The sequence below is a fragment of the Triticum dicoccoides genome, chromosome 3B, assembly GCF_002162155.2.
Source record: "Triticum dicoccoides isolate Atlit2015 ecotype Zavitan chromosome 3B, WEW_v2.0, whole genome shotgun sequence".
Lineage (NCBI taxonomy): Eukaryota > Viridiplantae > Streptophyta > Magnoliopsida > Poales > Poaceae > Triticum > Triticum dicoccoides.
Genome location: NC_041385.1, coordinates 18,495,796 through 18,506,952, shown reverse-complemented (window position 1 = coordinate 18,506,952; position 11,157 = coordinate 18,495,796). Strand labels below are relative to the sequence as shown.

General features: G+C 46.3%; 1 pseudogene; it reads right to left on the bottom strand.

The window, feature by feature from the left end:
- Positions 1 to 2,768: 2,768 nt before the first annotated feature.
- Positions 2,769 to 6,432, bottom strand: LOC119279115 (annotated as a pseudogene).
- Between the last annotated feature and the right edge of the window lie 4,725 nt (positions 6,433 to 11,157).

The window sequence follows — 11,157 nt, the reverse complement described above, 5'->3', positions numbered from 1 at the left end:
TCACTTTTGTTGGTAATATTTATGAGTTTTGGCATGTTTTTATTTTGTATTCTTGACATGAGGGGGGATGAGTATACATGCGATAAATTATAGACGATGTATTGCTTTCTTATGAGCTAAATTTCTCATTATGGGGTAGCTTTGTATACTGTTTTCAAGAATATCCCCTGCAAATTCCAAAATATGTGGTGTTTATCTGTTGCCACTTGCCAGTATGAGTAGATGAGCTATAAAACATAAATACAAAAGTGAGTTGTTTTTCTTGTATTTGTCCATTCATCTATGTAACAGACTCACTGTTGCCTTCTCATATCCATTTATCTATTTCTTGGAATTTTATGAAATGCATGCCTTATGCTTGTAGGCACAACCATTGTTGGTGGATGTGATGGGGCTGAAATGTTGCGCTACACATAGGATGACTTTCTTGTTTGATGTGCTGAAATGCTTCACGAGGTAAGAAGATCTTTTGAATATACTTTATGAGATTTTAACTATTTGATTCTCTCTTTGGAAAATATCTGGCAGCCAATCTGGGCATGCACCCTCAAACTACTAACCATTCAGCTATTGGGATTTACACATACTAATAATAATTTGTACACGCATAGCTGATCATGAGTTTTTACATGCATCTTGTACATATACTATGCTATATGGGTGCTTCTGTTAAAAATATTCTTTTATTTGTACTTGGTTTTACATGGAGATTAATGCTTTTGTATTCTCCAGGGTGAAGAAAGGGCTGCTGCAGTTTTTTTATCAATGAGTTGGTCGTGCATCAATGTGGTCGGCAGTGTTACGTTATCTAAAAAAACTTACCAAGTGTGCACTTTAGTCTAGCTAAGTTTCTCATGTAGTATGTGCAAGATGCTTTTGAATGAATGCCCTTGTATTATTTCGAGTCAGATTTCGTCATCTGTTGCTTTATGGGCGTGCTTGTGTGTGGCAGCTATTCTCTTTAGCCATGACAATTTTAGCCTCATGTACCACCAAAAAATACGTGTGTGTTTGAGTGTGCTTCTCAGCTGTGGTTTGGAAAGCATGCAAGCGTTGTTGATCTAATGTGATCATGATCCACCCCTGCTCCCTCCTTTTTTTTATTTTCCTTGAGGCTAATAGCTGGAAAATTAACGAGAGAAGTCCAGTGCTGATGAAAATAACAGCTGCACTGCATTGGCAAATTTTTCAAAGCAGGAAGTGCTGGATTGGCAAATTTCACAGGTTTATTGTTCCACATGTGTGATGCCAAATGAACTATCGTAGGCACGGTTTCACTTTTGGTGTTTACATGACTGAAAGTATGTAGTGGTTCATACGAGTCTATAAGCACAGTCGAAATTGCAGGAATTATTAGCTGCTGTAATTCCCTGCTGTCCACGGAGACTGGCTGGGGTTGCTACTGCTGTCCATTGCTTTTGCAATGGTCGATATGAGGCCAAACCAACACCACATGAGTTTTGGATGGATCTCAGCTGCAATTCCCGACTGAAATCCCAAGTTATTCTCAGCTGGACTATGTTTGCATTGCATCTCGGATGGAATTCCAACTCGTTGCAACGCTTATATGACTGGACTTGATGGAAGTTTTTGTTTTGTTTCCAACTTACCCTGAGACTGACTCTGGTACACTGATGTCCAGTGAATGTGCAATGGAAGGACTCGTCAGTTTTGCAGCAATTTACTTGATGTTGATGATACTGGGCCTGGAATTCTCTGCTGAAGATGCAGGGCACATACGGCAGCTGAGTCTGCAGCTGTACTGGTACTCGGAAGAACTCATACGGCAGGAGGTCACATTCTTAGCTTGTAGTTTTATGCTGGACTTCCAAGTCATTTGAATGTCATTTTATTTTTTTGCGAAAGCATTTGAATGTTATTTATATGGCTGACATTAACGCAGATTAAATCAGAATGCTGTAGCAATTTGTTCTTGGCCTACAATTTGTTTTGACGTTTACATGTCTGAAATTATTGCTGTAGAAATTCGGATGACGAAGACTGAACTCTCCTTGCCCTGAGAGCGAGGTTGCTGCTGCTGTCCAGTTATTTGTAGTGGTTCGTATGAGCCAGAGGACTCGTCATTCTCGCAGCGGCTGTTTACTACTGAAGATGCGGGACTGGACAGCAGCTAGTCTACAATCGCACTCGTAATTGCAGCAACACGTACGGCAGGAGGTTGCATTCGGGCTTGTAGCTTTCTGCTGAACTTTGGGGTCATTTGAATGTTCGTTTTATATGGCTGAAATTACCACCGAATTGGAATGCATGCGAGAGTGGACTGCAATCCTACACTCACATGAACACCGACTGAAATTCTAGAGGTATCAGTGCACCAAGTCTCTGACTGAAATTCCACAACTCAATTTCTTACCCTAAGGCTGGGGTTGCTAAAGGGCTCCTCATTTTCGCAGCAATTGGCTTGGACCGTGACGGGAACAAGTCTAAAATCACAGTCATGCTCACAAGAACTCGGAGTTAGCAAAAATAAGTAAATAATGTGTGAACATGGAAGGAGGTTGCATTCGCAGTCGATGCGAATTCCTCCACGGTCATTATCGTCTCCATACATTGAGAAGAGCAGGAATAGTAAGTTCACCGCCGGAGGGAGGAAACATACATACACTCAGCCCGGTGCCCAAGCTTTTAATTAGTAACAAGGGTTCAAACTTCATACAGGACAGACTGGTCTTGCCATTTATAAAGAATTGGAAATAGTTCATACTTACTACAAAAGTTTTTTGTGTCCACCTGAAGAATATGTTCTGTCAACCCTGTATGCATGCTAACAATGTTTTTAACAGCAAGTGCAAATATACTTATATATTCAAATAATGTGTGCCTTCCATGAAGACGTTTACAGCACTGCCTAGCTATTACACGTTTCTGCATAGAAGCCCACACGACTCGAGAAACATACTAGGTTACTTCGTAATACTTCAGAATTAAATCACACACACATATATGCTACTCATCCTCCTCCGAGATCTGGAACAGCAGTATGCTCGTCGTCGCAGAAGAATGGCCTGAAGGTACTGGATGCACCATAATCCAACGATGCACAACTATCTCTCCGACTCATGCATCTCAGCAACCAGAGATATCATATTTGCCTCTTGTGCAGTTAGACTATAATACACCCATGATGGGTAATAAGACTAGCTTGAGGTCGCGGCATTGGGATCAGCGTTCCTTCTTCCTCCGGCCATCTTCAGAAGCAGCATCCCAAAGCTGTAAACATCCCCCTCCCCTCCCCTCGTCCGCGACCGCGCCGCCCCCACGGGCGGCCGGCCGCGCCTCCCCTCCTCCCCAGCGCCCGTCCCCCTCTTTCTTCCTCCTTCCTGCCGCCGTCGCCGGCGCCCGCCTCGGGCCTAGCCCGGGCGACGTTGGTGGCGGCGACCCCTGGCGCTTCCCCGTCTAGGGTTTCTCCGGCGCGGGACGGAGCGGCTCCGGGCGGTGTCTTCAGGCGGCGGCGGTCCTGCGGGGCGAGCTCTGGGCGGCGCCGCCGCCGTTGGCGGCGAGGCAGCGCGGCGTCCGCCCGGCCCAGATCTGGGCCCTTCGGGCTCCATCTGGGTCGGGGTGGGCCGGCAACACGCGTGGCGTCGGCGCGGCCTTCAGGAGGCGGTGGTGGGCGGCGATGATCGGCGGGGTGCTAGCGGCGTCGAGGCCAGCTTGCCGCAGCGTGGCCGGCGGGGCTTAGCGGGCCCGTTTTGGGCCTGGCCGGGCCAGGGGTGGCCTGGTATGCCCCGCTGCCGTGTCCAGACGGCTACCGCGACGGTGCCGGAGGCGCGGGACTCCCGCACGACGGCGGTGGAGGTGGTTCCCTCCCGCTCGGCCTTGATGCTGCTGCTCCCGTCGCTCGGATCTTCTCTCCGGTCTTCTTGGCCTCATGGTGGTGTTCGCAGCGAGACGGTGTTGGTGGCGGCGCAACCGTGATGGCGCATAGTTGGGCGGTGGTTTGGCGGGTCGGCTCCGATTGGCTGGTGGGGTTTGGCGTGCGGGAGAAATCCTTGCCGGTTCGTCCGTCTCCGATGCAGTGACACCGGCGGGTGCCACTATCCCTTCTTGGAGGGTGTCGGGAGTGGCTATCCCCCACCTCCCTCCGCGTACTGGGGGAAACCCTAGGACTTGTCCGGGCAGCAACGTCGTCGGTGTCGCATCCCTTCTTGGAGGTGCTGCTTAGTTCGCGGTAGACCGGAGCCTCGGGCTGTGGTAGTTTGTTTCTGGCGGGCGCAGCGGTCGCGGGTCTTCCGCACTTTGTCGAACTGCCGTTGTTGGCATTTTTTCTTCTTCTTTTTTTTTTGGGCTTGTTGTGCTGCTCGCCCCAGCATTGTGTATAATGGTGGTTTGCTTTGGAATACAAAGCGGGGGAAAACCCTTTTTCGGTAAGCTGTAAACATCGGACTTGCTCGATATGGCACCAAAGCTCCGAGATATCATCTCAGGAGCTATGTACCCAACAGTCCCACGTAAGGCATTAGATGGCACAAAACTGTTGTTCCTTGGGTAAAGTTTGGCAAGTCCAAAATCAGCAACTTCTGGGACAAAATTGCTGTCAAGAAGGATGTTGTGTGGCTTGATGTCAAAGTGCAGAATCTGCATCTCGCACCCCTGATGCAGGTAGTTGATCCCTCGGGCAATGCCCAAAGCAATCTCATTGAGTTTGTCCCAAGAAATACTCTTCTCGGATGAAAAGATGTACTTGTCAAGAGAACCTCTGGGCATGTATTCATAAACAAGAGCCCTTCTCATTTCCTCTGAGCAGAACCCCATGAGATGGACCACATTGACATGGTGGATCTTGCCGATGGTGGAGACCTCACTGGTGAAGTCTTCTCCGTTGCAGTTGGAGCTGCCCTCAAGCATCTTGATAGTGATATTGACATTGCCTGGGAGTAGCACGCCCTTGAAGACGGAGCCATAACCACCTTGGCCCAGCTTGTCTCTGAAGTGGCTTGTCACTGCAATGATGTCTGTGTAGGCGTACCTCGTTGGCCCGATCATTTGTTGCATCCGGAGGAACTTTTCGACCGCATCAATTGTGATCCTTGTTTTCCGGTACTTGTGGGCAAGGAAGATCAATACCGTTAGGGGCGCTAGCACGAACCTGAAAAGTACTGCATACAAAGAAGTTTACATATGGAAATGGCTGTGGTGAGGTTAATACACCACTTGTTGTAGGCTAGAAGGAAATAATTTATGTGATTTTGAAGTACCAGCAATCCACTTCGCAATGACCAGAGCAAATACTGCAGGTAAAATTTGAAGAACAGATTGACCACCATGAATCATGGCCCTCATGTAAAGAAGTATCTTGTTATTATATAAATTTAAACCAAATATGCATGCCCAGAAACTGAAGTCTATAAGAAGGATGTCCACGGTCCAACCCTTGATGTTGTTGCCTGTATCACGATCTCTATCGCTGCAAGAGCATTGCATGCATGGTACATAAAAGATATTAAAGGGGGGAGATAGGGTTAGGTTATACATGGGAGAAACGGAATAGGTAGTCCAATAACTCACCGAAACGACCAGTCGAGGCAGCTGTTGATTTGTGCAATAATGCTCAATGGAGGATCCAGCAGAGGGAATCCAACAGAGAATCCAAGCCTCAGGTGTTTTACAAAATCTGCATAATGGCTGAAATTGTAGTAGTTACCCGGACCCGAATCACTCAAAAGAAACATAGCCAGGTACCCGCAAGAAGGCGCTAAGTTTTCAATAGACACAGTGTCCGTCACTATATAAACAAAAGAGTGGTTGTTGCTCAGGCAAGGGACCGGTGTGTAGAAATATTCATAAAATTCATTTGTTAGTGGCACCGCCTGCGAGCAATTAACAAAGCTACCCATTGTGTCTGTATACATAGCCATAGGGAGCAATTCCCAGCTCTCGTCTTTGTCTGACCTTTGGATCCCGTTGAAATAAGGAAGCTGATACCAGCGAGGAAGAGGGCAGCTGCTGTTCATGTCCAAGTTGGCATCAACGACCCGGAAGGACGGATCTGTGTAGTTGATCTCAGTGACAAAATATGTCGCTGTGTTGATCTGAATTTTGGGCTTGTTGTCAGTGCAAACCAGCTGATATGATTGAACACTGCAGCTATGTGGATCACCTTGCCGGCGGAAAGGATGTGATATATTATGGAGGTGTCCACAAGAGAAAGTGTGAAAGTGTGACACTGCTGTCGCCCATGAACATCTCCAAAGAGTACTGCAAGCACAACAAAGATTAATAAGGCTTGTAGGGCAGTAGAAAGATGAAGTAAACTACAAATCGCCATATGGCTTGCCCTGATAATGGTGTAAGAACCATAACGAACCCCACTAAGCCCACTTACATAAACTTCATCACCCCCACTCAGTCCAACCCACAATTGCTTCCTCATTTTCATACTTACCTGTCGCTGAGGAGACATGAGTAGGACATGAGTGGACTGTGGCAAGTCTATAGTCACACTCAGACTACTAGAGCAGAGATGATTTATGGTGGCCAATTATTTCTTCATTCAGGTAGATATGTGTTGCTGCTGAGAAATGAATGGACTTCAGCGAGTCTGGAATCACTGTCCGACCACTAGAACATGGATTCTTCTTAGGTATGACTATTAATAAAGTACCATTGGCGATGTTACTTGCAATAAGAGTGGATCATCTCTTCATATACACAAACTTCCAGAGTTGCTATGTCTTGCTAGGCTCCATCTTCCATTCATGTTCATCACCATTACAGTACACAAAGATGAGTAGAACACTTCCTATAGCCATCCTCCTACTCTGTCTTCTGAGTCATGCAACTGATATGGCCACAGCTTCAGCTTGGGATGACAAGGATTTCTTCAAACACAGTCCACCGTCCCGGTGCAACAAAGATGGACCTGAAATCCGAAACCCCCTCCGGCTTGAATCTAGCAATTCATCATCATCATGTGGTGCAACATGCGCGAAGATAACATGTTCTGGCAAAGACACCATCCTGCTCCACCCACTTCTTGGCCCATGCAAAGTGACCGCCATAGATTACAGCCGCGCTGCCTTCAGCATCGTCCCACTTGTAGACTCCTGCCCGTTCCAAAAGCTCATCTCCATAAATCTATCAGCCACAGCTGATGTTGATTGTTGTGGATTATACGAGTCCACACCTGGAAAACTAGTACATTGTTCAAGTGTGTTTACACCAAGTGGCACTGCTGAATTTGCAGGTGACATATATCCCAAGAATACTACTGATTATATTGTCGGCCCAATTTCTTGCTTTAGCAACCAAAGTCAGTTTTATTTGGTGATGCCTCGCCTATACATGTATGTGCTTCCCTTGGACTGCAAGGTCATCTCACAAGGCAGAGAGATAACTTTGCGCCCCAGTTTCTCTCTTCTCTTGTAGGTGGTATTGATTTCGATTGGCATTGCCTCCCTCCGCGAGGAAGATCGGGTGGTATCTTACTAGGTGTGAGATGCGATTCGCTTGAAGTCAGAAGTGTAGTGATGGGCGACTTCGCGGTGAAGTTTCGAGTTAGGTCTAGGATAGATGGTTTTAACTGGGCTTTGGTAGCGGTTTATGGTGCCGCACAGCCCGAGCTTAAACCGGAGTTTCTGGCGGACCTTGTTCGAATCTGTGGGTCAGAACAGCTGCCAATTTTAGTTGGAGGTGATTTCAATATCATCAGGAGGAGAGAGGAGAAGAACAATGATAACTTTGACGGCAGATGGTCGTTCATGTTCAACACCATTATTGAGAGCTTGGATCTGAGAGAGATTGAGCTTTCTGGTAGAAAGTTCACCTGGGCTAATGCGCTGCCAAACCCAACCTATAAAAAACTTGATCGAGTTCTTGCGAGCGTGGAGTGGGAACAAAAGTTCCCTCTGGTTACGGTGCAAGCTCTTTCAAGAGGAATTTCTGATCACACCCCATTGTTCGTGGACTCAGGGGAGCCCAACCACGTGGGTAACAAGAACACCTTCTCCTTCGAGATGTCATGGTTTGAGCGTGAGGGGTTCTTGGACTTGATTGCCAGGGAATGGGTTAAAGGTGTTGGTGGCAGTACTGCGATTGAGCGTTGGCAGAATAAGATTAGGCATCGGAGAAGCTTCTTACGGGGTTGGGCTAAGCACCTCAGTGGCGCGTATAAGATTGAAAAGGATAGACTCCTTAATCTTATACAGGCCCTGGACATACAGGCCGAATCCAATATTTTATTGCCAGCTGAGCTTCAGGTCAAAAATGAGGCGGAGAAGAGGTTAAAAGAAGTGCTCCGCGAAGAAGAATTGAAGTGGGCTTTGCGTGCTAAAGTCCGCAAAGTGGTCCAGGGGGACGCAAATACTCAGTTCTTCCATTTGATAGCTAATGGCAAGCACAGAAAGAAGCGTATCTTTCAGCTTGAGCAAGACGAGGGCACTATTGTAGGGCAGGATAACCTAAAGACATATATTACCGAATATTATAAGCAGTTATTTGGACCTCCGGAGGATAATTGTGTGTCCCTCGATGAGTCCAGGACGGAGGATGTACCTCAGCTATCGGCTGCCGATAATGATATTCTGGTTGCCCCGTTTTCGGAGAAGGAGGTGTTTGATGCTATTGCACAGATGAAAAACAATAAGGCTCCCGGACAGGATGGATTTCCGGCAGAGTTCTATAAAAAGTGCTGGCACATTATTAAGGGGGATTTATTACCTATGTTCCATGATCTGTTCTCTGGACAGCTTCATTTATTTCACTTGAATTTTGGGACTATCACACTGCTTCCTAAGAAGACGGATGCGGTGAGAATTGAGCAATTCAGGCCGATCTGTCTCCTCAATGTTAGTTTCAAAATTTTCACAAAGGTCGGGACGAACAGACTCACACAGATTGCGCATACTGTGGTGCAACAGTCCCAAACCGCTTTCATGCCGGACAGAAATATCCTTGAAGGGGTGGTAGTCCTGCATGAAACGCTCCATGAAATCCATTCTAAAAAATTAGATGGAGTAATTTTTAAGGTGGATTTCGAGAAGGCGTATGATAAGGTCAAATGGCCATTCCTCCAACAGTCATTGCGTATGAAAGGTTTTGATGCAGCCTGGCGCTGACAGGTTGAATCATTTACGCAAAAATGTAGTGTGGGAATTAGAGTTAATGATGACATCGGTCACTATTTCCAGACACATAAAGGCCTAAGACAAGGAGACCCAATGTCCCCTATCTTGTTTAACATTGTGGTGGATATGTTAGTAATTTTGATAGGAAGGGCTAAGGAAAATGGTCAAGTAGGTGGATTGGTACCTCATCTTATTGATGGAGGTGTTTCCATCCTTCAATACGCTGATGATACAATCATTTTTATGGAGCATGACTTGGCCAAGGCAAGAAATATGAAGCTTGTGTTATGCCTATTTAAACAATTGACCGGGTTAAAGATTAACTTCCATAAGAGCGAGCTGTTCTGTTTTGGTAGGGCCGAAATTGAACAGGATGCTTATAGGCAATTGTTTGGGTGTGAGTTGGGAGAGTTGCCCTTCTCTTATTTGGGGATTCCAATCCACCATCGTAGGCTGACAAACAGAGAATGGAAGTGCATCGAGGACCGATTTGAGAAGAAAATGAGTTGCTGGAAGGGTAAGCTCATGTCATACGGAGGCCGCTTAATCCTAATTAATTCGATGCTCACGAGTATGCCAATGTTTCTCCTCTCGTTCTTTGAGGTCCCAGTTGGTGTTAGGAAGAGACTGGACTTCTATCGATCGCATTTCTTTTGGCAGGGTGATGAGCTTAAAAGAAAATATCGGCTTGCTAAATGGGATATCATCTGTAGACCGAAAGACCAAGGGGATCTAGGTATTGAGAACCTAGAAGTTAAGAATAAATGCCTTCTTAGCAAGTGGCTGTGGAAACTCTCATCGGAGAATGATGCTATGTGGGCTCAAATCCTTCGCAGCAAGTACCTCCAAACAAAAACGTTGTCCCAGGTTTCAGTCAGGCCGACCGACTCGCCCTTCTGGGAAGGCCTGATGAAAGTTAAACAGGCTTTGTTTAATAGGACGAAGTTTGTTATTGGAAACGGCTCGAGTACACGTTTCTGGTAGGATACTTGGCTCGGCGAGACACCCTTGGCCATCCAATACCCATCTTTGTACCGCATTGTTCAACGACGTGAGGTGTTCGTCATTTCGGTACTTCAATCTACCCCCCTTAACATTCAGTTCCGACGAACGCTAGCGGGCAATCGTTGGGAAGAATGGCTCCGTCTAGTTAGGAGACTGATGGAAATCCAGCTTTCACAACAACCCGATGAATTACGCTGGAAGTTGACTAGGTCTGGAGCATTCACGGTTAAATCAATGTATATTGATGTTATTAATGCGAACTCTATTCCTACGTCCAAGCATGTTTGGGATGTCAAAGTTCCTTTGAAAATAAAAGTGTTTATGTGGTTTGTTAATAAACAAGTTATTTTAACTAAGGACAACTTGATTAAGCGTAATTGGATAGGACCTACTAGGTGTAGTTTCTGCGATCGGGATGAGACTATCAAACACCTCTTTTTTGATTGCCCGTTGGCCAAGGTTCTTTGGCAGACGGTCCACATTGCTTTTAACATCAATCCACCGAATTCTGTTGATGCGTTATTTGGGACATGGCTTAATGGGATTGAGCCTGACTTAGCGAAACATATTCAGGTTGGAGTTTGTGCTTTGCTGTGGACTATCTGGAATTGCAGAAATGATCTGGTTTTTAACAGAATATCATGTATACATTTTTTGTAGGTCTTATTCTGAACTACGGCACTGATCCGTCCGTGGTCGCTACTCACCCAGACGGAGGCCAGGGAGCATATGGTTACTGGGTCTTTCCGCTGGGAGATGGTAGCTCGGGATATCTTCAACCGGTTTGGATGGCGGTCATGTAATAGGATAGGCATTTAGTATCCCTATCTAGTTTTAGCCAGCCGGTTGTGGCGTCGTTTCTTGGCTAGTTGATGTTTCTAGCCCTCTTTGGCTCTGTGTGAGCTTTTTGTGCTTTTTTATTACTTTTGAAGACCTTTCGAACCATGTTGGCACTACTTTATTCGGTTAATAAGATGGCCGTATGCATCTTTCTGATGCAGAGGCCGGGGAGTCCCCCCTTTTCGAAAAAAAACAAGGCAACTTTCCGATACCCAACACATCGACATCC